The sequence below is a fragment of the Athene noctua genome, chromosome 8 (genome assembly GCF_965140245.1).
Source record: "Athene noctua chromosome 8, bAthNoc1.hap1.1, whole genome shotgun sequence".
Lineage (NCBI taxonomy): Eukaryota > Metazoa > Chordata > Aves > Strigiformes > Strigidae > Athene > Athene noctua.
Window position 1 is genome coordinate 23,196,583 of NC_134044.1, and position 26,166 is coordinate 23,222,748.

The 26,166-nt window shown below is 37.4% G+C and overlaps 1 protein-coding gene across 7 annotated transcripts in view; it reads right to left on the reverse strand.

Moving 5' to 3' along the window:
* Positions 1 to 26,166, reverse strand: part of NLGN1 (neuroligin 1) — a 313,006-nt gene that overhangs the window by 18,899 nt on the left and 267,941 nt on the right. The gene's annotated exons all lie outside the window — the stretch shown is intronic.

Below are 26,166 nucleotides of genomic sequence, written 5' to 3' on the forward strand. Positions count from 1 at the left end.
TCATATGGTCAGCTGTTATTTTCTATTCTGCCTTGTCTGTCATGTCGGGACAGTACTGGGCAACTTCTGAAATTCTGTGTGTTTTCTACATGTGAGACACTGATGTATCGCTCCCTGTGACAATCCCATGGTTGCACATGTGGTATGGGGCAGGGCCCATGATGGAGCAGGTCAGTGTTGGTTTGTAAAGCACCGAGCTGGCCGGTTTTCCCGCCTGCAGCACGGCACAGCACGGTGTTGTTTTTCTCCAGCTCTCCCAGCCCACGTGTCAAGCGCGACCAGTTAGCGGGTCACAGCTCCCACGGCGTGTGGCAGGCTTGTCAGGCGCGGGGCAACGGCGAGAAAACAACAAGTCAGATGTTTGTTACGGTACTGTCAGCTGCGGAGACAAGTTTCACAGAAGCAATTCTCTAAGCCCGTGTGGTAGAGTTGGTATCGGGGTGGGAAGTGTAAACTGATGCTGTGCTCTGCAGGCAGCTCTTGCAGCCAACGGTTTGGCTGGGGCGCAGGAAGGATGGATAAAAGGGGCTTCAGCTGCCCTCTGCTAGTCAGACCTCTACTCTAAGTGCAACATAGCTGGTCCCAAATGATCACCCGAAAGATCAGCTCTGTAGTAGTTTTTTATAGATGATCTTTACTGAAGAGTCAAATGGAAGTCTAATAACAATCTCAGAGATACTTTGAAAGAGTTATATAAGCAACAGGGCTAGTCCACTAGAAGTGATCTTTCATGCTGATTTCTGGATATGCTGTAAAAGGAAAAAAGAAAAGGAGGAGGCGAGTCTGGTTTCAGAAATACAGCTGCAGAAACTAATTTTGCAGGATTTTAAGTGATATGTACTGACACATATCGGAAAGTAGAAGTAAGCCTTAAGAACTGATGAAAGATATTTGGCATAGGTGGACGCAAAAAGCAGCTGGAGTACATTTGATTGCCTCCTCTTCTTTAGAAATATGAAAAAAAAAGATGTGGTTTGCTGTAGAAAAGAGCAGATATCTACAAATATTTTCATCTTTTAAAAAAATAAGCAATTCTGCTGCCAGCAAGGATCTACTCAAATGCCTTCCACAAGGTAAAAATCATAGTTGTTAGTACACAGTTGAGTCATGTTCTAGGGCGACACAACTTTTAGTTTAAAGCATTTTAAGTTGCATACAAACTTTTTACAGCTCACGAATAGTGCTGTATTACTAAGTGATACATCAGCAATGCTCTTATGAACCACTGTCTTTGAGAACTTTAACAAAAATATAAACAAAATCAATAGTCTCTAAAAGACTGCATGGGCAAAACCAAATCTTATTATAGGATAAAGTGTGGAATAATAACAATCAAACACCTCCTGATCCTTACAAATATACTCAGTCAAAGCCCAAATGGTAAGGAAAGACTCCATGAGAGAACAGGAGAGTCCATAGCCAAAGCCATCCCTCGACTTTCCCACTTGGCAGAAGGAAGCGATGCCCCGAGGGAGAGATTCTTGCCTTCACCAGGATTGAGAGCACAGCTGTTCCAGTCCTACTTCAAGTAGTGCAATATGCAAAATTAAGTAGCCCACAGCACATTGCATCAAATATCTGTCCTTTACTACAGTCTTTCAGCATCCCCATTTTCAGTAGCAAGATCAGAATCAAGGTTCAGATGTGTGAGTCTTTCATGCAGTATGCCAGAGCTTTTAACTTTAGATGATAAAGGCAGTAGCTACAAACCTGGAAAACACATTATAATGGAGAGTTAAGAAATATCAGTAATATTCTTAATATTCGGAAATATTCTTAATGTGCAAGGCTTAAAAAAGCTAAATTGACCCCCTAAAAAAGTCTGCTTTCCTTTTTCCTTCAAGATTTGGGCAAAATTAGTTCATTATCTCAAGATGGCCTAGATGGTACTTGAAAATCTTTCTACCCAATATATTTAAGAAATTTTTGCTATATAATGAGCTGTGTAATACGTGAAGCTACTTAGAACTACATGTGGTTCAGATTCACCTTTCAAAGTCATCTTTTAGGTAGTACATTTTAATTGACTGTTACATGCCAGAAAGCACTTTTTCTAACTTAGGCCTGGAAATTGTCTTTATAATGGTCACTCTGTATATATATATATTTGTATACATTTTCAGTAATACCATGCAGCTTCTCAGAATTTTAAATACATGTGTGGATGAGAGAAAGGATGGGTTTCATTTCACTAGAAGGGAAAATTCATATTTTAGAAATAAAAAAATCATAATTATTAGTTCCATTGAGAGGGACAGCACCATAATTTTTGATACTTCTTCACAGTGTTGAGATTCGAAATGAGGGGCCAATCAATTCTAATATGTATTCTAGGAGCTGATGAAAGGGAAGTCAGAAATCTTCATGTAAAACTGTATACGCAAATCACTAGTTAGAAGCCTAGCAGCTATCTGAAAGTGCAATCTTTCAATCAGAACACAGAAATTATGGTGCTAATTTACTGTGAACTCAAATCTCCTTATTTGAAAATAAATAGAAAATATTAACCATTGGACCAATTTACCAAGAACTGCACCAGTAAGTTATCACTTGCATTTTTAAATCAGAACTGGAGGCTTTCTAAAAATACATCATTGTTCAGACAAGATTTAATTCAGGAAAGTTTTATGAACAGTATAATACAGGTAGAGGTCATACCAGATCATCACCAAAATGCCTTCTCACTTCTGAATGTGTGAATTAAACAAAATATGAGACCGAAATAACCAAGATCTGACTTCTGTAGCCTGATTAGTGTAGACGGACCCTTTAAATGTACTGGGAATTTAAATAAATTTTGAGAAAACCTGAGAAAGAAAGCTTCTATCTCACTTCTTTCTCGCTTTTTCTCCCTTTCTTCTTGTCTTCCCTTCTCTTTTTGCAAAGCTTAATCTTATTTAATCAGTATCAACATTATTCTTGGAGTTCTGTTATTCATGGGAATTTATATATGCATCTACCGTGCTCTTTGAAATATACCTGGGGGCACACAATCAATTTAACGCTTGACAAGTCCTCGGGAATGTCTGGCAATATTTTTACCCCTGTGATAACGAGCTGCCATGCTCTCTACAGACGCTATGTGGTTGACCAACTCTTTGACCTACTTGTGGCATCGCATCCACCTCTGTTTCCTCGCTGTAACACCGTATGCAGCGGTAGCTCAGTGATCAGAAAGATGACATTCAGCTCTGTCTCTTTAAATGCTAGAGGCCTATTTGTCTTACTGAAGACACTTTATCTGTGGCTATCTTAGCCTGCATGTAAGAATGACTTCTGATAAGGAAAAAGTAAGTAGAAAAAGCAGCAACCCAGTTTTGGTTTGAATTATAAAGTGAGGCATGTTGGAGCACACTGCAACACCAACATAATTATAGCACATGGGGTTATAAACCACCTTACTGCAGCTGCCATTTGTGTTCATGATGGCAGAGATGCTGAATCTATTCTCACCCAGAGAAAAGGACTTGTCCAAGAGTGAGAAAGCGAAGAAATATAGCAGGTTTTTGACTTATACCTGTGGACCTCTAAAAGTCTGTGGACTACTTCTCAGGGGCCGAAGATCACTAAGAAAAGCAAATCAGTTAAGAGCAAACACAAATGTACTTTAATACCATCGGAGCCACTGGAGAAAACTTTGAGATGTCTGTAACAAAACTAGGTTGCAAACGGCAATCTTCACACACAGGCTTGTGCTAGCAAGATTCGTATCCTGTTTTCATTGCTACTAACTGAACATCAGAAACATTTGTAAGAGCACATATGCCTAGACAGAGCATCAAATCTAATTTTCTGGTAAATATCTATCAGTTCTGGTAAAATGTGAGGTAACTAAGGCTTAACTGGATCACCATATGCAGGTTCCTTCCTCACACGACATCCTGCCTCTCCTAGTGCAGTTTTTGCATTCTGCTGTGTCTGAATTTCCTGTTCCATAAGGCAAGATGCTTTCTCTTCACAATGATTTTACTGTGCTGCAACACACATTTTGTGCCTTAAAGGCAGGGAGCTGGAGAAAATTCATGAATGGGATGAGGGTAGCTGTTACAGAGACGGTAACTGCCATTTACCAAAAAAAAAAGATTGCTACTAAACTATTCCTTCCCGTCAGAATCCTGAGGGATTTGGCCACTGCTGACTGTACAGGTGTTAAACAAAAGAGTAGGACATAGAAGATATTTATTAATATACAAATCATACACACAAGTCCTGTGTATCTCTTCAGAACAGTCTTATAAATTATCTGGTCATATGCATATGCCCTAACTTTTCTAGCAACAATTTAAATACATACAAGATGTCAAAGAATTGTCCTTAGTCCAAGGAAAAGGAAGGAAAAAGGCCTCAAATCCACTCGAAATTAATTGAGGCTAGAATCACTGCAGCTCCATCTATTGCAATATCACATTGGTGCACTTCAATTAAGGCATAATAAGAGTGCAAAGTAATTTATACTTATAGATTAGATGTCGTCTGTGAAAAATCACCGATTAACTCTAAGAGGGCTTCTGGAGTACCAGAAAAACAAATGTTGTAGTACTCTAAGTTTTGCTTTTCAGTTAGCACCTTGATATCACAAAAGCAAGGCGGAAATACCTCTGTTTAAAGGTATTAGGAAGAAATACTTTATATGTGTGGGCACACGCAGACACACGCTCTCAGTATGTTGATCTTCAGACTTCACTAAATGAAGTTTCATTCACCAATAAAGTACCAACACAAAAATGCCTGTACTGTTTCCAATACTGATCTCAAATGTTTATTCAGTTGCTGAAAGGCAACTTTTTTACTCTGTTTCATTACAATTAGAGAATTCTTTGAAAGATTGCCTATTGCAGCTTCAACTAAATGAAGAGCTCTAGTTTTCTGTAAGATCTTGCATCCTTTCATTCCACTCCGCTACGAATATCATATGCATTACCACTACATCATCTGAAAATATGCATATACCCATCTACAGATGGACCAGGCTCATTGCTATTCTAAATCTAACTAATTCTAGTGAAGTCAAGAAAATCTGCATGTTCAAACCAAGCATGATTCTGGGCCCTTAATCTTTTTGGAAATGTAAAAGCATGACATTAGTAAGTACATTCATAGATACTGCATCCAATATACAGCATCAAATATACAGCATCAACAAAGTGGCTAAACTAAGTAATATTTAATGGGTTGCAGAAAATAATTGATGTTTCAGATAATTAAGTACGTGAGATGGCTGGAATCTGTAGTAAGATTTTGGAAAGCTTTGAAAAGAAAAATGGGTGTACATGTGCCATCCGGCTCCCAATAACTAAGCTGCTCTACATTTAAAGATTTCTGCAACAAACACAGTGAAAGAAAAACAGTGTCCAGCTGAGGTAAATACACTATTAAAGATGATAACTTTGCATTTACTGCCCCCATATTTGGTCCACAGCAGGAAGCCAGATACTCAGTATTGCCTAATAGGAGAGTATCACACAACAGCCTCATCTAGCATGGCTACTTTCACCTTTTTGCCATAAGAATATAGAAACCTGGTAAGTAGCAAAGTGAGGAAAATAAAAACAACAAAACCTAAATTATATCATGTTCCTGTCGTGTATTTTAAAATCAGACACTTTTTTGAAAGCTACTCTGCAATTATAAAGTAATGCTTTGATACAATACAATTACACGGTCTTTGAGTAGGAGGATTCTTTTATGGGGAGGGTAATTTTCTTCAGTTACTCACATTTGGATGAAATTAGGGATTTGAAGCTTACAACACCCACTTACAGCCAAACTGAGGGAAGGAACACAAGTCAGAGGTCACAGGGAACAAATTCTCAGCCCTGAGCAAGAACTGAATTTATACAAAATGGTCACGTCTAACAAAACAGTGCTCAGAAGAGGACAAGAATGTCAAGCACTTCTATAAGGCAGCTACGACACATTATGGCAAATAGTGGCTCGCTCAGAGGCAGCAGTTTTCTATTTTGCCATTACAATTCTTACAGCTTACTACGAAGTGAACTAATATGCACAGCATTCACACAGTAAGTAAAATGGTGCTAATTTGTTTTTAACACTTAACCAACTACTACAGGTTCTAAAGGCACTTTCTTAGCCTCATATGAGTTGGAAAATCTAATCTGTGCTAATTTTCCCAAAAGCAGATGGTGCATGAATTAAACTGTGTAGACCCTTTTAAGCTTCCATTCTCACTAGGTCCCTTTAGGGATAACTAATGTTCATTTCTCAGGGCTCTATTCTTCTGCACTTATTTCTCTTAAATAACTGAAAACAGACTCCTTCATTGTATAGGAATATATACTCAACAGGAGAAAAGTTGCAGAATTTGGGCCTTCAAGGGATTTTGTTATATACGCAAAGCTTGTCACTAAACCCAGTACTTTGTGCACAGACAGTGCAATGGTATTTGTGTTATTTGTTCATTCCAAGGCCAAGAAGTATCATTACCTATGGGAAGTAAATAAAGCCAGGACTATGCCAATAAACCTCATTTGTATACATCACTTGAAGGCAGGAGATATGAACCCATAGGACTAAAGACCACCTCATCTGAAAACAAAGATCACAGTAGGTATTAACAGGTGATTTTAGCTGTTGTTTATGATTGTAAATGGCTTAAAACCTCATCACAGCCCTGGGCTTAACTATATGTTAGAGAGGTAATAAAGGATGTTCTTAGGCTTTGTGCTAAGGAAAGGACTCAACACTTGGAAAAGAAAAGTTGTGAAGGTGAAATAACATTAAAAGAGAGTTTATTAAACCAACATGATTCGCAGTTCCTAGTAGCCTAAGAGTAGATTTCTGCCCATTCTGTTGCAGCATCATAATCTTTAAGGAAAAAAAAAAAAAAAAAGTGTCACAAAACCTGCAGTATCCAGTCAGAAGATACCCTCATCTGGAGTGGCTGCATCTCCATGCACAACATCTGCTGTCTCTCCCTCCTCTAAGCCAGACATTTCCATATGGCATGTAAGCAAGCCCAAGTCCTTGGGGTCTACTCTGATTTCAGTCATGATCTGCTCCTTAGTTGAGGGAATAAAATATAAATGGGCTATTACTGTTCTTCCTTTCTATGATATGTATACATTGCCTTGAATTACTCCACAATCAGGATGGTTTACGGTAGGTTATGTTTTTATCCTCACCCTGAATATTAAGGTAGTAGCAATACTCAGTCCATAGGAACATGAAGACATAGCACAAAAAGGGGAGTGACACAGCCAAGACTAGAGAGCAAAGCTGTGGTGAGAGAGGTAGTTGAACCTGCTTCTGAATCACAAGGCCAGGAATAGGATCTGGTGGACTTAAGCAATGAAATAGCGAGAGACTTATTGTGCCATTATATTTTGAATATTTTTTGCAACCACATGCCCACCTTTAAAATTCCAGTGTGAACATTCTTTTAACATATTGTATAATGTAAGCTGGGTGCTAAGTGATGAAATAAATTGAGTTTTAATAGACTTTGCTCAACAACACACCCCAAATGACACATCAGTAATTACCATCAGATCTCAAGCAACATCCTGACAAAGTTACTGAATGTAAAGCGCATCTGCTAGATTGCAATGGATTGCATTCTTGGTATGTTCAAGATTTGTCAGAAAATGTATTTATACTCAACATTAATTCTGCTGACTCCGAGGATTGTTTCAGTTAACAAAGGCATCTCTGACACTGCAATATAGAATCATGTCCCATTTCTGGCAATGTACTGCTAGCAAAATACCAGCTGTTTTCAGTGGAGGATCAGTGTGATACAATGAGTTGATGTGCTGGCTTGATTAATCTTTATATGATTTCTCAGCTTCTAATGTAACTTGTGCATAACTTTATATTTGTAGTCAGTGGTGCAGAACATCACTTGACAGTTAAAGTACTTATGTTCTTGTTTTTTACTCACGAGACAGTTACTGAAGAAAGTTCATCTCTTTTAATCTGTTAACTTCTGAAAACAGCAGTGATGGGTTGACTACACAGAATACAGAAAGGAAGAGAATGTCTCAATGACTAGCAGTTTCATTTAGTATCATTCTGCATATCACTGCTGTTTTCCTCCATCAGAACAAAAGATACCACATGGGTTTTGCTTTTCAATGATCCATCAGTCAAATTCAAAGATGATGAAGAATCGCAATTTCAAAATATTAATTTTGAAAATGTTTTGCTAATTCTCATGGAAAAATCACATATGATTTAAGAAATAAGTAGAATATGACCTTAAATATTTAGAACTAGTCTCAGTAATTTTAAGACAATATATTTCTTTCTAGGACAGAAACTAGAACTTATACTGTATCATTCTTTCTTCGCCTCAAAATTAAAATTCATTGCTGTAAGTTTGGAAGACTATTTAACTGCATTATAGAAGACCATTTAAAAAGCATTACAGTGGCTGGAATACTATGCTCCCCTCTGCTGTCAGCAAGTCAATCTCCAGCTATCACAGTCTATATGGAGGTGGATCTGATCAAACCTCAAACTGATTTATTTTTTTTTCCCCAATACTCTCAATACTTTTTCAATTCTTTAAATATATAGTTTATATTAGGTTTTCCTGTGTCATTAGTTCTATGTGTTAAAAACTAAACCACATATATTGGTGTCTGCTTCATTCTCAACCATTTTTAAATACTGCCGTGCACTGCCCCAGCTATGGTTTCACAATATGTATACATCATAGTCAACAACGTGTTATATCTCACACTGAAAGTGACTGAAAACAAATAATGCTGTGCAAGCTATGAAAAATATTTACTTTAACACTGTAAATCACTTCCTGATAGCTGTTGAGAACTGGCCATGTGGGAGAGTTGATGCTTCCTTCTACCTTTGTCCTTTTTTGCAGAACTACATCAAAATAGATATAGAGCATGGAGAAATGGTGCGATGTACTAAAAAAAATGTTGAGTAAAAGAGTGCTAGAGGCGGATAGTCAAAAACTTAGATATAAGCAAGCTTGTTTGTACCCCTCTGTAGTACAACACATCATTATTTGTAACGATATGGCCACTACTGTCATTGGTACTTTTGCATTCACAGTGTTCTAGGTTACTTAAAACTATTTCTGATAAGCTCGCAGGTATTGTGGGTTGTACTTCCCTTCACAGAGCAAAGGACAATGTCCACGTCTAGATCACAGTACTTACTGTCTTCTTTGGCTTGCTACTGCTTGAGGCCTCCAGGTTTATTACATTTTAAGTATGTATAATTTGAATCCCTTAACTTGTTCCAAGCATAGAAGAAGTTGTGGGACTAGCAAGTTGTTGTCTGCTTTCAAAATGTAGTGGTGAGTCCAAATTTTTAAAATATATTAAAATTTTTATATATATCTCAGTATCAATGAGTTTCGTTGTTGACAAATAAAGATCAGACAGCTTTCTGCATATCACAGTATCCATACAGAAAATTTTTCCCCACATAGCTAGAGCAGGTACTGACCAGTGTACAAAACAGAGTAAATAAGGAAACACAGTTATTATCATACAAATGATGAGAGGTCAGATCATAAAGTAAGTGAATAGGGATGTAAGAATGAACTTACCCAAGACCTGTATGGAAAAGCCATCCAAAACTGAAATCTTTATCCATCATTTCCTATGAATTTGCTCATGGGGACTTTGCAATGCTTTCAAGAACAGATAATTATTTTCTGAGGCACTGAAGCCAGTGAACTTAATGAAGATATTTCCATTAATTTCATAGACTCTGCATTCCTCATTTAAAATGGGGATTGAACATTGGTACATTTCCTGCTGTTTATTGCTGTTGCAGCAAAATCTTGCATATATGCTTTAAAATCAAAACCCTGAAGCTATTTATTCCAAAGTGATTAATTGATTGGAGAAGATGCTTATTATAAAATAATGAAAGATTTGTTTCACAGCTCATCTATTGCATCTATTTACTATTTCCAATAATACAAAGGGCAGAAATGGAAGGAGCAGTTATTTCATCACTAAATTTGTTTCTTTCATCTGTTTTCAAATTAGTAATCAGATTACCTTTGCCTATGCTCTTACTATAGAGGGGTGAGCAGAATGAACTTTTCACCCCTAGAATCTTTTATATTCAAAGCATTTGGTTTCCCACAAGCTGAAGAAAAAATAATTATACAATCTTTGTTCCCACTGCAGGTACCTAGCAGGTTTTAAATATAATAAATGCATTCTGGAAAAGTTAATGTACCATAAAATCAAGCAGACTGTATCACTCTTTGATACATATACCTGGTAAGCCATCACTGAAAATAACAGTAATTTATGCTAACTGATTATTCAACCATAGCGGACCCACCCTCTCTGTCAGGAAAGGTATTTTAAGGTACAAAAACATAATCCCCTCCTCCTATATGTTTTCTCTGAGTATATTATTTACCCAGGATGCAGTGTCTGGTTTAAGTCCTGCTTTTAGTCAATTTTATAGCACGACTGAAACACTGGAAGTCAAGTGACTCAATGCAAGGTCACACAATGAATCTGTACCTCCGTAGCTCGACTGCAGCCAACACCTGCTCCTTCGCCCTAGATCATCCTGCCTCCTCTTTTAAAAAGCATTCGCCTCAAAAAGATGTTGGTCTGGCAAATTCTGTTTACAGTCATTAAGGGTGGGTGAAGCGTTGTTCTGGAGGGGATCAGCTCACTCTTGTGATTGTGATGCACAGCAAACTGCTGTTGCAAAACCAACTTAAAAGGTTGCCTGCTTCCTCTTCATTGTCACAATTGTTCTTATCTTTCATGAGTCAAAACAGTGCAGATGTCAAGGTCATAAAAAGTTTTATACGGTTCTGCCTGCCGTCTCTTCAAGGTGGGTTGGCAAGGCAAAGGGCTACAGACAGAAAAATGGAGTGATAAAGTTTAAGTAGTGGGCAATAATATCCATCTGCAGTGCTGCAATGCCGATTAAGAGATTGAAAAAAGTCCCTGTGGCTCTAATTGGATTTTCTTCTGTACAACCCTTGGGGGCCCTATGCTGATAAAGCCTACTTGTGCTGCCTGTTTATCCTACATGCGTGACTCCATATAATAGACTTATCTGTTAAACATACAAATTCTTACGGCGCTGTGGAGCTGTTGCGATACCCTTTAGAGACCACTGCATATTACTTAGAAAACCACCATCTAATCAATTAGTATGACACAATACAACACTAATGGCCATCTAAAAATGTCTTATTTACACTATAATAAGAACAACAAAATAGTCAGAAAGCAGAAGTCTGTGTGTGGTTACCTAACGTATATAACATTCTCATGGTCTGTATATATTTCTTACCATAAATTTCAGTAATTTAACTGAAAATATAAAACAAATGCTAAAAACTGAGTTTTGAAAAATAATATTTGTGTGGGAAAACAAAAAGCTATAGCATTTGAACAACATTGCCTTCTGCTGAACTGAATCTGTTTTAATTTACTAAGCCTTGTACTCTAAATAAAACTACAAAAGCAAAATGAAGACCATTCCTGAGTCTGCAGACAGCCTTCACAAGTGTTTCCTTTACTTCTCACAGATTTCCTTAACCACAGACCAAAGCAGTGGACTATTCCTGTTCACCGCTAATTTCCAACACATTAAACAGGAGAGAAAGCTGAAACTTTTTAATTAAATGGAAAGAATACTACAACCATTTAGTGGGAAGAAAACTCCAAAACAAATGAAATATTAGGAGACTGGGAATGTATTATAATTTTGTTAGAAACAGAAGCAAGCTGGAAGGATAAATCAACAAACCTCTCTTCCAATAATTAGTGTTGAGAGTCAGGAGGGGGAAATCAAGACACTGGGAAGAGAGAGGTACATCTGTGATTCATCAACATAGAGCTGACAGTTGTATTTGTTTGAGATTATTGAATGCTGTTTATCAAATCCTGTTCCTTGGTTATGATTGTCTGCTTCTTTCATTCAGTCGCTTCCTACGTGGCCTGAAGATTTCATAAGTTCACATGGACTGAGCTCTTGATTTTGGGAACCATGTTGGTGGTACAGGGTATTGGAGGGAGCATCACAATAAAATTGGGGTTATCACCTCATTTAAAAACCTGACAAATAATAGGGAAGAAGGAAAAAGATCAGTTAAATTAACCAATGACACTAAAAAGGAAAGGGGATTGTGAACACAGCTGCAATAAAATAGAGGCAGAGAATATAAAAACACCGTGAAGAAAGATTTGCTTCAGAAAAAATGCAGACTGCTAAACCTGGGGAGAAATGCGAGAAGATACGATAATGATATTAGAGATTTCTCCACTTCTACCCCAGTTAAGTCCGTCACAGGTCTGCATTGCCATATAGCATCCAAAAGTGATGCTTCTGCAAATGCAGCTCAGCACTTGTTTAGCAGTTGAAAGGTTCTAAACAACCCGGGTGTCACAGTGTGTCTTTCTTATCTGGAATACAAAGGAAAAACAAATGGGAGTAAGCTCACAGACGAGAAACAAAAATGATAAGGTGCTGAAGGGGAAAACATTTGGAAAAGATTAAAAAGTAGGTAAACAACACAAGGTAAAATGAATATAGTTTGGTCAAAAAACACCCTAGGGATGACAGGTACATTACAGTATGAATTATTCAGGTTGCCACATAAGGTTATCACTAAACACAATAGCACCGAAGTAAGGAGAGGAAACAAATACACTTCTTGGTTATGAGCACTGCTAAAAATGAGGGAAAGTTTCCTGAGAGAAATGGTGGCATACCTCACAGATCTGAACTTTTAAAACTAAGAGACATAAAGCACGAGGAACTTTTGCATTGGTGGAAATAGGGAGATGAAGATGAAAAATAGAGCTTTTCCCTGTCTAATTCCGCTAGTTCTGTGTTTCTGCAGCTTCGCTGATAGCATGATTGATAAATGATCCTTCCAGTATTTTACCATCACTGTGCTCCTGCTTTCCAGTAATGAGAAGACTTTCCTTAAAAGGGCAGCATATGGGAGGCTTTCTCTGCTTTATAAATTTTATCCTTGAAGCAGGCTAGCTGCCAATTATTGCAGAAGGTTAGAGAACCTGGAATGTGAGTGCACAATATGCTTCAGATCCTCTGTCTAGCTCTCTAGAAAGAGGCATTTTTTTAATAAATGATGTTGATGTGATTTCAATAAGGCCTTAGAAGCAAGGGTCAGGCTTTTCTGAAGAATTCCGCATTGTCTGTCATGAACTGCCAACTAGGAAACCTCCCTTTATTTCCAGAGACAACAAAATTAACTCAACCCATTACATAACTGGACCAAGTTACCAGATTTTACTCTGATTTGTAGCTCTTACCCATTCCTACAGACATTTATATGTCCACTATTCTTCATTCACTGAAAGTAAAATAACAAGAGATCTTGGGCTCTCCAGGGATCACATAACCATTAGAGAAGGGCTCAGTCATGCAAATTTTCCCAAACCAGGAGAGAAAATGTCTCCCAACCTTTTCAGAAAGCGAGCAAACACCCAAGCATAACAACAAGCTTCAGGCTGAAACAGTATCTGAACTGATTGATTTTCCATTTTCAATGCAAACTTTGATGCATTATGTACCTTGGCAGCATCTTTTGAAAGTGACTACAGAAGCACATGAAACATTCGTGCTGTTTACCAGTTAGAATTTGGCAAATAATTCCTGTTTGCAGGCATTTAGGATTAAAAATATGTTATTAGAAAATGCCTCTAAACTTTTCTTTCTTGTTGCATGGTAAGATCAAATTCACATCAGATTAAAACTGCAATCATGATAGTTATGCTTATGATGCTATGAAAAATAGCTGTATTTGCAATACAATTGAATAGTTTTGCAGCCAAAGAGCTCTAGAAAACTAAAAACCAAAAGAAAAAAAAGGGTATTTTTATAGCACCTGCTATTCAACCCCCAGTTGCCATGTTCATCAATCCTGGGCAGCCATGAATGCCTGCAAGCATACTTCAACACAACTGACACCTGCACACACACATCAGGAATGCTGTTAGAGCCTGAAAAGAGTGTTTATGAAAGCTCAAGGGGATAAACTCTAAAACCTGCATGCACTTTACTATTGTGGTTGTTAACCTGCACAAGTGTAGCTGCAAAAACATCTGTTCGCACAAGTGGAGCGGCACATTTTAGAAGGAAGCATGGCTGAAAATTTGGTTTTGAGCACACAGTGACTGAATACAAAACTGTTGAAGCAGGTGTGAGGGTCAGCACTAGTCAGAGGAACAAACTGGTGTCACTCTTTAATGCACTAAATTTTTGTCAGTGAAGACCAGGGTTCAATATTTGAAATGTATCTGTTAGACTATAGCCAGCTCGTAGACAAGTTAGTCTACAGTCCAAAGGGCTGAACACTCCTCAGTGCTTGGCAGCTTTTTCTGGCAAGTCCTTGTCAATGAAATATGCTGCTTCAGCTTGAAAATAGGTGTACTTTGAAACTGGCTTCAGTACCCACCGAAGTCAAGTAAATTGGATCCGGATCCTGTGAAGAATATTTGGACTGTATTCTTGACACTGTCAAAACACTCTGAAGTTTCTCACTTGCAATAATGAATAAGACATTTAGAGATCTGAAGTTGAAAGAGTTTTCAAACAACTTAGGAGGACTTCTATATTTAAGCCTGTGTAAGTACAGACTAAAATCTAGAGGCAGAAGTGTGACATTTAAGTGGCACACAGGCAGGGAGATAAGAGCTCAAGAAAGACCCTGGCTTCTGCTGCTCAAATGGTACTGTCAGCCCCATCGAGGGCTCCAATTCACTGAATATCGGCTAAATAGCTTCAAGGTGATGTCTGTTCACAGTGCTGCACTTCCACTTTGTTTAAAAACCTGAGGCAACTGAGAATCCAGCATTTAGTCCTCAGACTTGATTCAGCAAGGAGTCTGAGCACCCAAGTACTTAGATTTAAGTGCTTTGCCCAATCAGGGGCTAAATGTTGAAAGTGATTAAAAACCCCTTATAGTCTGAAGGAGAAGTCATTACAGTGCTCTTGCATAAATTTAGATTAAATACATCTCCAAAAAAACTTAAGAGCTTCGGAGCCAATTTGTAAAAAAACAAATGGCAGTACAATTAGTGAATTGGGTAAGTCTAAACTTCACTATTTTTGTTTTTATAAACATAATGAAATAAATCTTAGATCTAACCCCAGGCTAATTGTATTTTGAAATGGGTTAGATGGCAGAAGCAAAGCAAAATGCTTCATGGCTATGTTTTGAATCTCAAGGCTCTCCTCAGAGGAAAACCAAGAGTTGCTGCAGCTGAGAACTAAGAGAGACATGCATTGCAGCTATTGGTTTTTCTATTTACACTCTCAGCACAGGCTACTTTCTGTACCACAAATAACTCAAATGTTATGAAATCCACTGTTAAACAAAGCCATGATACATGAGGCATGCTTGCATGTCTTATTCATTATTGCAAATGAGAAACTTAGATGTTCCTAAAAGGTAAGTCTGTATCACAAGATCAAGCATAAAAATATGAATAATTTTCAACATATTCTTCCTGCTGGCCTTTTCCCAGCTAACATATTTAAATCTGTCCTTAATGAACCCCTACAGACTTGGAAATGATGTCCAGAGGCAGGTAATCCAAAAGGATTTTGCAGGAGCCATCTGCAATAAATCTGCTTGAAGTTTAGTTAATCTGCATTTTAATAGTTCAACAGCCAGGAAATGCAAGATTTAGAAAGTTGGAGGTTGGTAATACACTAAGCTCTATCAGATAAAAGTCTGTAAACATGAACAACTCAGAACTCTTATTCACTATAAATAAGCTTTCTGTGGACTTGAGCTGAGGAGATGTTGCAGAACGTGGATAGCTCTGGCTCTGTAAGAGAATCATTTGTTGCTCAAGGTGGAGAGGCACCTTCTGCGTCTGCCTGGCAGCCAGCCACCTGCCAGGCAGCTGGGTATCTTCAAGAAAGCTTTGTCCCTGGAGGTTATAGACTGTTAATCCAATTTCTGGACAGTTTAGCTACCAGCTTTTTTTTTTTTTTTTTTTTTTTTTTTTTTTTTTTTTTAAAAAAAAGGTGAACTATTTCACGGGTGAAGTAAGCTGGCATTTGCTAGTTTTCATCTGTGGAACATCTGAAGAGTCCAAGTTTGTCCAAGCTTGCCTTCATTGTGTTCATAATGACACTGCAGGTCTTTAAAGCATCAAGTACCTCTTTGATAGACAGGTAATGATGCCAAAGTGTGAGGACACCAAGGCTTTGGTCGGAGGTACTTCTTTTTATCTCCTTGTTCTCATGGCTTGGTGAGCCTTCAGAGAAGGACTGTTGAAATCTCTTCTGAAGAAACCAGTGCAGACTTCATTGTTTGGGCCCAATTAGATGAAGGTCAGAAATGTTACCAGAGGTATTTCCAGGCCATGTTATAGTTCTGCTTTAATTAGTGATTCCTCCCCCCTGTGTCATAACCTGGTTGCTCCTACTTGGACTTCAGTCCTAGGTGAACACGTGCCTAGTTTTGCAACAGACACAAAATTCTGGACCATATTTTTGTGGAGACCTAAATCAGTCTTTGTGTAATTAAGCAATAATCCCTTGGGTTAAAGGCAGCTATGGCTTCTGCAGCAACTCTGAACCTGTCACATAACTTGACCACACAAACAGTTTCAACAATACAATGCAAAAAAACAGCCCCAAACCTGCCATATATACTAAACCCCTTACAGAAATGCAGGAAAAAACAACCCAAAGAGGAGGCCAATAAGTATTTCTGAGTTTGAGTCTTGTTTTTATCGCTAGACAAACTAGGGCTAAATTTCTACCTAGTGTAACAAGTGCAAGCTGTCTGCCTACCTACATGGACTGATTTTGGATTTTCCTCTAGTATGTTGTTTCAGCTAGTAAATGACTGAGAAAAAGGTAGCTGTTCAAGAGCACTGCTTGAACATGTTGGGATACAAAGCATCTCTCCAGCAGTAGGTGGCAAACCTTTCTTGGTTTGTCAGCTGCATCTTCTCCCCTTAGCTTGAGACAGATCATAGCTTCAAACCTCATTTTTCCTGCATAAGAGATGAGGATTAGTTCTTTCTTCTAAGGATTATTTTGATCTGCACTGGTATAAAATGATATACACATCATTTATTAATAATGTGTTTGTAAAAATCTTCGAGATTGTTGTAAGACACTTACATTGAGGTCTTCTGAAAGGAAAAAAAACCCACCTTAAAACTCCAGAAGTTCTAAAAATGACAGTAACAAGGGATAATACAGACAGCTCAATCAGATGTTGGCTTTAAGAGACATTTCAGGTTATAATAAATAAAAAACTTGTTATTAGCATGGCTATCCTGGGGCCTTCTGTAAATCCACACCCGATAGCTGCACAGTCATTAGCAGATTGCTGGTGAATGACTCATTACCTCTCAAACAGTTATTTATGAGGCTAGATTTTAATGTTTCAGTATTGTATTAACCCAAAGATAAATACTGCTTCAGTCTCATTGATGCATGATCTCTGCCTGCTCATCAGCTGCACTTGTAACATTTCTTGTTTGCTCACCAAAGCAGCACAGCGAGCATGACAGCAGAGAGATGACATTTTGAAAAGAGTATCACTATATAGCATCTGTTCTGAACTGTCTGTTTCTTAAACTACCTTGTAAATGGCAGGCTATTTTTCACATACCAAATATTTTCATGTCACATTTTCACAATATCAGAAACCTTCTACTCTGTCGATTACTGCACAATTAAAAAAATGGGCTAAATCAAATTAAAATTTGTTCTGGTTTTCGAGATTGACTGGGCAGGTACATCTTTTTCATCATGAGAGCAGAGGTTGGAAAAACACAGATTTAAAGCCAGAGCGGCAGGATTCCCTTATTCATGCACAGACAGATAATATCCACTTCTTATGAAGAAGAATGACTGCCTCGTTTAAATTCATTCTGTAGGTGTTCTACATATGGAAAGGATGTAATTGTTGCTAAAGACAAAATCAAAGGGCCGTATTTTGGTTAGCGTCTACCAGCCAATGAAATACTGTTGATGCAGATCTGGCCTTCACTTTCATGGTTGTGTAAAAGTAAAAACAAAACAAGACAATAACCAGATCCTGCCTTATTTTGCACTGTGAAAATACAATAAAGAGATCTGATATATCCTAAACGGATGGCTCCATCCCCGGGCTCTTCCCGCAGTGCCAGCTACCCTGTGCCCTCTTGGCGACTCGAGATGCGCCAGCGCCAGAGCTGGTGTCACTCTGCGGCTCCAGCAGTCCCAGTGGGCCATGGCAAGGGGCTGGCTTGCACAGCAGCTTTCTTACAGGAACACGTCAGATATCTGATTCCAGGTGTGCATGTATTTGTTAATTTCTGAAACAAGCCCAGTGTTTACAAATGTTTATCACAGCTGCAGTCTGGATCGGTGAAGGCAATTTGTAGTGGTCAGAATAAGTATTTCAAATACCACTGTGGAGCTGTTATCTTCTGAATTTTATATAAAGTGACCACTGCAACATGTCATTTAATTAGCTGTCATCTACATCATGCTCTGAAAGCATAATCTCTTTTTTTTTTTTTTTTCTTCAAAAACTAGCTTCCGTTCTAAGCTTATCTTTACTTTACAATAGTTTAATGCTTATCACATTCAGGTTTTTGTTGGGGTTTTTTTTGTTTGGTTTTTTTTCAAAAATGTTTTTAATGCAAAGCCAACGTAGTGTTTCATTAAAGAAATGTAAATAGGCTCTGTAGATAATTTTGTTCATCTGAGTTGGTTCAGACCTTGCTGTAATCTAAATAACCTGATTTAGCTGTGAAAGATGGAAGTGAGGGTGCTGAATATAAAAGAGAAAGCATTATAAGAAGGTTTTATTCTAATTCTGATTCAACAGCAACTGTGTAGCTCTTAGTATTTTTGGAAAAAACGTAGACGGCTAATCTTAGACTTGATGAATGGAGGTTACAGTGCTTTTAGGAGGAAAATAACAGGAGAACAGAATATTGAATCAAATGAACAGGCACATCTTCATGAATAAGCCTGACAAGAGAGACATCTGGATCAAGCATATAGGAAAACAACTCCTCAGTACCTAGGTACCTACCTATCTGGTTCATTTATTTTCAGGTCAAAAACCCAAGTAAAAGTAAAGTGTGCACAAATTGCATGTCAAAAACAATGGATTGTTTTAGAATATCCCCATTTCTTTTCAATATACAATGATGGCAGCCAGAACAGCCAAAGCAAGAGTACTCCACCAGTGCCGTTCTCTGACCTGAAATGAACAATATGTAGAAATATATACGGATTCACAAAATCTGCTGCAGACATTTTCGGTGAGTCAGAGAAGAAAGCACTCTTTGCTTAGCAAGGTATTTAAAGGCTGTACATAACATCCTTCAACCTCTTCACATAAAAGAGATTCATAGTCAAGCAACCCTTACAGCAGTGATGAGAGACAAGGTACTTTTAGATATTTTTAAATATCCCTTGTAAATGTCTCTTTTAACTAAGTCAGTAAAAATTCTCTGTAGTTCAGATAATGCACACCAGTGTAAGACAGACCCACACGTGTGAGAAGAAATTGCTAGCTTTAGAAGCAGCAAAACACCATGCAAGAAACAGAGAATTACACGTCTAGTATCTCTGCAGGGTGGCAAACATGAAATTATGAATCTGGCATTTCATCAGACTTGCCCATAAGTAGACAAAACACCTATGCTGTAGGCTGAATTTTAAAGTCAATGCAAGAATTATCATAATTTAAGCCATATACACATGTAGCTACCTCTTTCCTTGTCTTAAAAGGTAAGGGATTTCAAGAGCAAATTTTCTAGTATTTAAACATGTCAAAAGTTAAGGTTTATGTCATTCAGTAATTTAATTGCAAAACTGAGTTACAATACCACAGTTGGCGATGTTACACCTTTTCACCCTGACTCTGTCCCAAGTGTTGTTATGTTCCCATTTATTGAACCCCCTGGATATTGATGTCATGGTTGCAAATTGGCTTCCGTCCCAACATAATAACTTGGAGACTCTCTCTAAAACAAATGTAATATTAAAATGCAGACAAGTGACCTAAAAATGGTCCTTGAGGGCAGGCCTGCAATTTCCTGAATCACACTTTCCTTATTCCCTCATTTGTTAAGTTTCGCAACATCAATTTTTATACTGTTGCTGTTTTATTCTGTCCAAATGATTGCTGAATACTAATGAACTGTCTCTCTTTGACAAATGAGTTATTGTTTGATATATTACATTAGGGACATAGAGACTAAACTACTTACAGATACTAGACACTTATAGAAAATACATTTACATAATAGTATACTATTAGTGTAATGAGGTCCCATATCTGGAAATAAATAGGGGTTTCAATAAACACAAATTTTGGCCGTTATATTGTAGTAATATTTTGTAAAATAAATGTAGGGAAACCACACAAAAATACTTTCTTTCCAACTACTTTTTCATTTTGATGTTTTATCCTGCACTAGTCAGCTGTGCAAACACAGTGGAAATTGCGTTTGGTAATATCCGTATCCTTTCTCATGGCTCACCACTACGGTTATCAGAGTTTTGCTTTATAATGCAGAGGGCCTGAGATCTGATATATTCAATATTTCTAATATTAGGGCCTGAGATCCAATATATTCAAATTATTTATCAGTGGCATATTTCACTTGTACACTCTTAACCACCTTCTACAGGAAAACAGGGAATATGTACAAAAAACCTTGAGTGGACTAGCCTCATTTCTATAATGGTGTACAGAGCACCTGCTCTGTATCAGAACTTCTCCACTGCTCATCATCAAATGCTTTTTTTTTAAAAAAAAAAAAAAAACAAAAAAACAAACCCACACCAAAACCCTAAATAAATTCTGTGGAAAAATCCCCTGTCCTTGATTATCTGTGAGAGGCTGGATACTCTCAGGGAGACACTGATCCTCCTTGAAGACTAACTTGTCTTCTTAAATCATAACTACATTCCCTTTTTGACAAATAAAGTATATTCTCTTTTTCCAGAGCTAGATTTTTTTTCGGTTGGAACTCCTAGAATATTTTACATTCCCGTCAATTAAAGAATTATAACTACAAAGCATTTCTTTAATCAAAAATTCTTCTTCCTACAGTTTATTCTGACCACATATATAAGAAACTGATACTGTAGAATACTGCAATCCATACTGGCTTCATTATTTCATGGCAGGATTTTCCAGTTCTAGTTCTGTGCAATAGCACACACCTCCGATCTATCAGAGACTACTGTAACACAGCTTGTAAAAGAGCATCCTCTTCAACATGAGCAGAAGACAGATCCTAAAAATGCACTAGGTTGTCTTTTCTTTGATTTTGTAGGCTTTTTGCTCTTACATCGAGGCATCAATATTTTCCTTTTGTTCAGTATTGCTTGCTGTAGGTGGTTTGTTTTTTTCTTTCATAAGCTACTTCTGAACAAAATCTATCTTTGCTTAGATTTACTTTACTAATATTGGCTGACTTTTCTATTTGAAACTCTCAGCTAAATAAATTTATTTCCATTTTCTGTTCTATGGAGAACAATGTGCCCTCTGAAAGCATGAATGGAGCTGTCTGTGTAGCAGTATATACTTTTCCTTGGTTCAGAACATAGACTATAATGCAACAAAGGGGAAGGATTTTTGATTTTTCAAATCTTTCAGTTTAAAAAGAGGGGGAATGAGGTAGACGTGATGCTCCCCTGTTCAACTCACGTGTTTGTAGTCATCAGAATTTTTTTACAATATTAATTTTTCAGAATTGCTTTACAATCAGTAGCTAGACATACAGTGTGGAAACTAGCTTCTCTAGAAATTATTTTATACATTTTATTCCTGTTTAATTACATGTTTTCTTTTAGTATTTTACATATAATCATTAAGCTGGGGGAACAGTTGAATTCAGTAATGTAAATGGTTTTTTTTCTCTTGACACTTCCCTTTAACAAAAAGCTGAACTTGGGGCATTTTTCTTTATGCTTTTCCACACAGTTGAGTCAAGCAATACTACAGATACTGAAATGACCAATCAGCAGTGTTATGGTGCTCACCGGGACCTAAATATTTGGACTACAAATTTTACAAAGCAATAAAGATCGGGATGTGTCATAGTTGTGGTTTAAACCCGGCCAGCAGCCAAACAACATACAGCTGCTCGCTCACTCTTCCCCACCCCCAAGGAATGGGAGAGAGTTGGAGGGGTAAGGGTAAGGAGAGTCGCAGGTTGAGATAAATACAATTTAATAATTGAAATAAAATACAATTAAAATAATAATGACAATAATAAATACAAATGAGTAATGCACAATGTGATTACTCAGCACCCACTGACTGATGCCCAGCCCATTCCTGGACAGGGATCCCAGAGAAGAGAGAATCCTGAAACCACCATCCCAAAAACCCAAGTGGAGCTTCTCGATCAGCCCTTATCTATATACTGAGCACAATGTTGGATGATACGGAATATTCCATTGGCCAATATGAGTCCTTTGGTTTGGCTCTGCTCCCTCCCAGCTTCTGGTGTACATGTGCACTTGCAGGACACGAGAAGTTGATAAGTCCTTGATTTCTTAGCAATAACTAAAAACATCAGTACATTATCAACATTCTTGTCATATCAAATTCCATACTGAATCCAAAACACAGCACTATTCTAGTTACTGAGAGAGAAGGAAAAAAAACCAAAACCAATTAGCTCTGTCCCAGCTGAAACCAGGATACTCATGAAATATTCTGATCATTAGCACAGACAGTGACACTTCTAAGAACATGATAGTGCCGTCCTTCAAGTTCTGGGCCAACTCAGCAGTGAATGAATGCATTTAAATATGAATAAATCTATAATTTATAATAAATTTATAAAGAAATCTCCCAAAGAACCAATTAAAACCAACACCTAGTAGAGATGATCCTCCACTTAAAAGCCAGAGAAGTTGCTTTGGAGAGTGCATTTACTTTGAAGTGACTGCTGTCTTTTATGTCAGTTTTATTTCATTTGTTACAATTAAGTACTATCCCCCCACAGGTTCACTAATAGCAATTCACACAGAGATTATCTACCATTTATTATACGCAAGCAGATTTATCTGATTGAATGGGCAAATTCACACATGCAGAAATAAGGAGGAAAAAAATACATCCATAAATATACACTCAAAATACTGCACCTGAGCAACTAAACAAGATTTCTGTAAAACTGTATTTTGATTCCTTTCCAATTCTCTTGTCAGAAGTTGTGCTGATCCCAAGCTATCATTTATCAAGTCCCTCACTGGTCAGCATTTCTTTTCCTTTTGCTATTTCATCTTTGTCATTGCACCTCTCCCAAATACTAAATGCTCTTCTCCACATTCAACGTCTTCATTAAATCTCATTAAGAAATATTCACCTAGAAAGCTCATTTATGAGAGTAATACATAATTTATGCCCACACCACTAAGAAACATGAATATGACGTGGCAAATAAACCAGGTTTCTGCACTGGCTTTGAAAAAAAAAAAAAAAAAACAAAAAACGCCCAGATAACGATCCTTCTACCAAAATTTCCTGTCCATATAGAATGGCCAAGATATTGGGAAAGGACTGTAAGGTTCATAGCTACATCTTAGACTCCCGTAGTGAATACATTACTAACAATTCAACACTACACATTGCATTTTCAACACATTCACCAATTTCTGAACTTGTAAGTTAGGCAAAGCACAAACATTGCTACAAAGCATGAAGCATGTCTGGGTAGTTATAACAAGAATTATTACAATTACTGTGAACATTCAGGGTGTTGCTACCAGCAAGGAAACATTATCTGTCTCATTCGTTTCTATTCTTATTTTGACCACACAATACTTCTAATTAAGTATCCTGCAAGAATTGTATTTTATGAAGAACATGTATTAAAGGAATTGCTGCTTTCTCATGTATTCTGTAAAGGTTATTAAGTTAATGCAACTGTCACTTTTAAATTGTGAGGAAATAAGCCCAAGGAGTATTATAACTAAAATCAAACAAAAATTAGAGGTTGATATGCTATGTATGAATTAATGCTGGTTGAATGAGTCATGTACTGAGTGCAATTAAGAGCCTTGCGGATTGTTGGGTTTTTGGTTTCTGTTTTGTTTTGTTGGGTTTTTTTTAAGTTCCTTCTAAAGCCTTAACTAAAATAAACTACTAAAACTCAAATAAATTCCCTTTTAAGACCAGAGTACATCATAATTCTGGACTTGCAGATGTAATTTACTGCTGCTACCCAAACAATGTTGAATACCAATCTATAAAACCTGCTACATCCCACAGAGATTAGACTACCCAGGTCATTGCATGCTCAGTAGAGAGATGGTACCTTCCATTTCCATCTGCCTTCCTTTAGATCTAAAACATTTTCTTCCATCTATCTTCAGTTTTAATACAGTTATTTTGATAACACTATTCAAAAAATACTACAGGGAGAAAAGTGCACATCTATACCTTGTTTCAGCTTTTATTTTCAAGCGTTTGAAAATCATTTCTCCACATCTCTCAGGCAAATCATATTAAAGATAACAGGATAATAATAATTATAAAAATCTCTTTGGATTATGAAACTTTGAATGCCAGATCCAAATGAAAACTATGTCCAAATTCACTGTCAGAAAATAAAAATACCATTCCACTGGAAAGATAAAAACCACCCAAACTGATGTTGTACATGATGAGAAACATTAAACTGCTGATCTCAGTGAAACTACTCAAAGGAGACTGCATATGACAGCAACTACATGTGAAGTTTTTCTTTAAAAGTGTTATTATCTAAAAGAGTCACTTAATAATTTATTGTGATAGACAGAATGTTCCATGAACTCCATGTACTGGTGTTTTGGTAACCAATAATGGAATCGGGTTTTAAAGCAAGTGCTCTGAATGAGCCTTTAGCAGGAAGCTAGAAGCTATAGAATTAACAGCCATGGACAGTACACTCAGGAACTGCCAACTGAGGAACTCTTTTATCTTTATACTTCAACAGTAGTTCCACAAGCTGAGGAATTATGAAACCTGCTTTCCTATGGCCTTTTCTCTCAAGTAACGGGGTTAAATTCATATGGCAATTCTTCCTTCGGTTAGGGCATTCAGCTCTATCTTCCTCTTCCACCTGCCTTCTCAGTTTCATGAACCATGTAGGTACCTAACACATTTTTGGATCTTTATTAATAGTCAGCCATATTTGCTTGAAATTGGCCATCAGATTAACAAGCTACTAGCATGGGAAACCAGACAGGAGGCAGTACAATAAAAACAGCAGACAGCATAATCACTTAAACTTTGTTTCTTTAGCAACCCCAACTAAAAGGTTCCTTTGATAACAGTTTTCAACTCAAGCTTGAAAAGAAAAATACTCTAATACTGTAGTCATCAAGATAAAAATACTCTTTCTTTTGCTGTTTAGCTTGTAAGACTTGGCTGAAAAAATAAAATACAATAGTAGCACTAGATAAATAAAAACCAACAAAATGACCTGGGAAAAATAGACTATCTTTCAACAAATTGGGCTGGAACCTGAATTATTGTTTCTTGTATTACACTAAATGATGTCACCATCAGCATTAATAATGATTTCAATGATATACACAGAACTCAGCATGAATATTTTCCACCATATCACTACCATCTAAAAAATCTCATTTTAGTAACATGTACGATAGAAGGCTGCTTAAAGCACATTGTTTCTTGTCTGACACCATTATGACAATGTATTACATCACCTAATCAGTGAGGTTGCAGTGATATATTATTAAAGTACCTTGTAAGAGTGTCCCTTTATAATGATTATTTGATACATCATGGGAACATTTTTGGAAGCATGGATTCCGGGACACAGATCTGTTTGGTAAGGTTTGAACTTTGTGAAAGTAAGTATTTTGCCAAGAAATAATTTGATGCACAGGTCTGGAATACAGGCTATTATGAGCCAACGTTTCATGTTACCGGGGTCCAGTGAGTGCGAGAGAAAGCTCTCCATTCTAGGGGACATCCCATTTAAATAGCCTGTAACAGAGTGAAGCAGACCAGAGAACCATTGTGTTACGGGGCTGTGCCCAAATGTCTTCAAATTGTAGAAAAGAAGGTGATTAAGAAGCAGCTGTAATGAGGGACTTGAGAAGAAAAGAAATGGTGCAAACAGGGAACTGGCACTGTGACAGGTGAATTAATGGGAATGAGACACACAGAGGTGATGGGAGGATAATGTTACCAAGGTGTTCCTGTAG